Source organism: Candidozyma haemuli (genome assembly GCF_002926055.2).
Source record: "Candidozyma haemuli strain B11899 chromosome Unknown F_2014730914, whole genome shotgun sequence".
Taxonomy (NCBI): domain Eukaryota; kingdom Fungi; phylum Ascomycota; class Pichiomycetes; order Serinales; family Metschnikowiaceae; genus Candidozyma; species Candidozyma haemuli.
This window is the reverse complement of record NW_020289912.1, coordinates 1,120,001-1,124,532: the sequence shown is the minus strand read 5'-3', so window position 1 is coordinate 1,124,532 and position 4,532 is coordinate 1,120,001. Positions and strand designations below refer to the sequence as shown.

Here is a 4,532-nt window from a genome sequence, read left to right as displayed (position 1 = left end):
CAAAGGAAGTTGGTGGACTTTAGGGTCAAATCCAATGTCAAATGGACCGAAGTTGGTAGGGATTGACCAAGGCTGGCGCCAGAGAAGATCGATTCGATGAATGTTCGTGGTAAATGGACCAAGTTCGAGGAATTGCGGTGTGGCAGTGATGGAAGAAGGTGCCAAATGGGCCAAATCCAATGTCAATGGACCAAATTCGATGAAATTTTGATGAAAGAAGGTGAAGTCAGAGTAGTTGGTAGAGAAGGCTACAGTAGGGTGGCCAAGGCCACACTGGCTGCGCCAGGGATACCCCCAGGGCGTAGCTTTCCAACGGTGCAAAAAAGAAGTCTGTAGACCAACTTTTCGATTATTGCCGGTGTTTTGTAGTTCACAGAATCTCCCGCGGGCGCCAAATCTACGTAAGAACTGAGAACCCAAGGCTGGATTTCAGGGAAGACGAAAATTCCATAGGGAAGTCTCGAAATCAGAGAGAACAACGATCTCGCTGTCGCTCGATCGAAAAAAAATGATTGCAGCACCACAATTTCACACATGGTCTCCCACTGTATTACTCACTGTGGCCCTCGGGCGCTTGACGTTCGTTGATCGGACGGGAAACAGTATTTTCGACCGGGTATGGCCGCAACCTGAAATGTAGTCAAAGTCAACGCGCTATCTGCAACCGATCGGGGGCGCAGGGGGAGTTCTACAGTCGGAATTCGGGGTGGGAGGGAAGCTTGGGATAGCTTCGGGGGAAAAGGAAAGGGAGTGGGACGGTGGCGGGGGGCCTGGGGATATATACCAAGGGGGTACGAGCGGTACGACGTGCGTCGACGTGCATGACGCACCTGCACCGGGTATGCCGGTAAAGCCGGGCGGGGTAGATATTTTTGGAAACTTTTTTGGAAACTTTTCGGAGAAAAGTTTGAAAAAGGGAAAGTTTTGGGGCGATTTTTCGGACCGGGTCAAGGAGACCTCGCCGAGGCTCGGTCTTGCTCGGAGATAACTCGGCGGGGCCGAATTAGTGGGGGCCGTGAATCAGAAATAAAAAATTTTCACCGGAAGGTGGAAAAAAACAGTCATAAAAATTCAGGTGCCATTTTGCACGTGATCCGTGACTGCTACGCGTGATCTGAGGGCAGGGCTGGAACCGCCGGGTCGGATAGGCCCTGGGTGCTTGATTTCCCGAAAATTTGTTTTCTGGTGTACGGGTTTCCCGGTTCCCGGCTGTGCCGAGGATCTGGGGACCGGGCGACCGGTGCGCCGACACCGGGCGGTGGTCCTCGGCCCATCGCGACGAAGTCGTGCGAAGCACAAAATAGGTCCATTGGCGACAAAAACCCAGGGGTGGACCGAGGATGACCGAGGGCCGTTCTTAACTATGTAAAAAAGTGCCTTTTTTGGATTTTCTCCCGACACAGACCTCGTATGGAGAAGGCATTTCTGTCAGGTATACTTTCGGACTCGGCGGTTCGAATGATGATAGTCTCGCTTTCTAATTATTACTGGAAGGTAGAGAAAAACGCATTTGAAAGTGCAAAAAGTGGATATCTCGAGAACGAGAAAAGATATGGACAAACGGAGAACGGGAGCGTGTCCGGCGGGGTCGAAAACCCCAAATACTTTTCTAACTCTTCAAAAGGTGGTAAAACTGATTTTTGGTGATGGAAATAGTGTTTGTAAAAATGTTGGCAAGTCGAAAAAAATTTATAAAATTGTGGACCGAGGGTGGTTTTCTGGGAAAAGTGGGAATTTTGGAGGGGGCGAAAAAAGATTTTTTCGGGGTGTGCGAAATTGTCTGCAGGGCGAAAAAAGATTTTGCGATGAGGTAAAAAAAAGTTTTTGCGATGAGGTAAAAAAAGATTTTTTCGGTGGGGCTTGTCTGCAGGACGAAAAAGTCATTTCGGTAGGGTAAAAGTTAGGGGTTTTGATGGTTTTGAATATTGATTCGGGACCGGGCCGCGGCCCTCTCTGGCGGGCGAAAAAAGATTTTGGCTGAAAATGCAAAAAAAAAATCTGAGCGCGTTTCACAAAATTTTGTATGGGATTTTTGGAGCGACCAAAATGTGGTCCCATACTTGGGGCAATTTGGGTTAGGAAATGCACTGGGAGGTTATATATGGAGAAGTGACTTCTCGGCAACGAGAAAAATTTCTGCTACGCCCTCACGGTGTGGGGGGCACCCGCCTCGAGGCAACCAAAGGCACTTGTGCCGGCGGGCGTCTTGGGAAGAGTGTCTTTTCGGCCACGCATCTTTTGTGGAAACACAAAGGGTGTGGGAAAGGCATTATTTTAAAGCTGGATCACCAGTCCACAGGGCAGTGGGGGAACTAAAAAAAAGAAAGTCAAAAAGGCTAACAAATAAAATAGAAAAATCCAAAAAAACAAACAAAAAAAAGATTAAAAAAACTAAAGAAAAAAATAGTCGAATGACCAAATAAAATAGAAAAAACAAAAGGAGAGTCCGAGGAAGTTGACACCGCAAAACCAGTTCCTTGAGTTCCCGAGGCTGTCTCGGAGGCCCTCCCTGGCTCAGTATGAATGGGAGGCGAGTCCACGCTGAAATGGACAGTTGTGAACCGGGTGGCAGAGGCCCGAGGTAGCCAGGCTAACTGGCCCCGCCGTGGGGGACGGACTCGCTGCGAGTAGCAGACCGCATCATCGGTATTGGTCCCGCCATGGGTAATGGACCCGTCATGGATTTGGCCTCGCTGTGAGTAGCAGTCCCGTCATGGATTTGGCCCCGCCGTGGGTAGCGGACCCGTCATGGATTTGGCCTCGCTGTGAGTAGCAGACCCGTCATGGATTTGGCCCCGCCGTGGGTAGCGGACTCGCTGTGAGTATCAGTCCTGCTGTAGGTAACAGTCCCGCCATGGATTTGGCCTCCCGGTCAGGAGCGCAACAAGACCAAACGTACTCTCCGGCGGGGGTCGCACGGGGTTGGGAATGTCTGAGCAGGTGTGTTGCAGCCTGTGAGGAAGACGCCCAGCGCCGTGTGTTGAGCCCGTCAGTGGTGGTTTCCATCCGTCGTTCCTGTGGCCTTCGGGCTGCGGGGCGGGAGTCAGGGCTAGTGTGGCAGCTAGCGTTGACGAAGAAGCCTCGCAAGAGGTGGGTAGCAGCAATGCTTCAACCGTGATTACGGGAGTCGCTTCGGCGCACTGTTTCCAGGCGGCGTGCAGCGAGGTGGTAGGTCAGGGAGATGCCCTCTGGCCTGGTGCTTAGTTGTACGTTGATTGGGGCGCAACCTCGGTGACACTGCCGACTTCTGACGCTAGGGGGTGAGACGGACTGGGTTCTAACCTTTTCCAATCATCCTGCTCCCGGGCGGGTCGGAGGCAGAAGAACCGAGTCGACCCTGAGATGCTTGCATCGATGGGTCTACGCTGGTTCGTGGTGTTTACGCTGTGAATCGGTGGACGAGACTGGCTCGCGCCAGTCTCTTGGCCTCGGGCGTTAATTTCGACCCCCTTCGGGGATCGCGCCCAAGCAACCTCCCCCGCTGTGCCATTGGCGCAACGGCGAAGGCTGGGTTCGGTGGACTGCTAGGCACTGCCAAGTACTCCCCAACCACCGGGGACCCACGTATCCCCTTCAAGGCCGGCCCCGTGCAGCGTGCTGTGCGGTCGTTGGCCGAAGAAGAATTGTGGGCTACGCAAGCTCAACTAGCCAAACTTCAGTTTTGTAGTTATCTGGTTGATCCTGCCAGTAGTCATATGCTTGTCTCAAAGATTAAGCCATGCATGTCTAAGTATAAGCGACTTATACAGTGAAACTGCGAATGGCTCATTAAATCAGTTATCGTTTATTTGATAGTACCTTGCTTAATTGGCATACGCCTGGCAATTCTAGAGCTAATACATGCGCACAAGCCCGACTTCTGGGAGGGCTGTATTTATTAGATAAAAAATCAACGCTGCTTGATGATTCATAATAACTTGTCGAATCGCATGGCCTCGCGCCGGCGATGGTTCATTCAAATTTCTGCCCTATCAACTTTCGATGGTAGGATAGAGGCCTACCATGGTTTCAACGGGTAACGGGGAATAAGGGTTCGGTTCCGGAGAGGGAGCCTGAGAAACGGCTACCACATCCAAGGAAGGCAGCAGGCGCGCAAATTACCCAATCCCGACACGGGGAGGTAGTGACAATAAATAACGATGCAGGGCCCTTTCGGGTCTTGTAATTGGAATGAGTACAATGTAAATACCTTAACGAGGAACAATTGGAGGGCAAGTCTGGTGCCAGCAGCCGCGGTAATTCCAGCTCCAAGAGCGTATATTAAAGTTGTTGCAGTTAAAAAGCTCGTAGTTGAACCTTGGGGGCACTGCGCCGGTCCGCCGCAAGGCGAGCACTGGAGGCGGCGCCCCTTTCCTCTGTCGTCTCCCCTTGTGGGGGGTGACAGAATATTACTTTGAGTAAATGAGAGTGTTCAAAGCAGGCGCACGCTTGAATCTGTTAGCATGGAATAATAGAATAGGACGCATGGTTCTATTTTGTTGGTTTCTAGGACCATCGTAATGATTAATAGGGACGGTCGGGGGCATCAGTAT

At 51.4% G+C, this 4,532-nt stretch overlaps 1 non-coding gene across 1 annotated transcript; it reads right to left on the bottom strand.

The window, feature by feature from the left end:
* Positions 1–510: 510 nt before the first annotated feature.
* On the bottom strand, positions 511–627 carry CXQ85_004150. Its single transcript, XR_003148179.1, has one exon. It is a non-coding gene; the product is annotated as a 5S ribosomal RNA (ribosomal RNA).
* Positions 628–4,532: the final 3,905 nt, after the last annotated feature.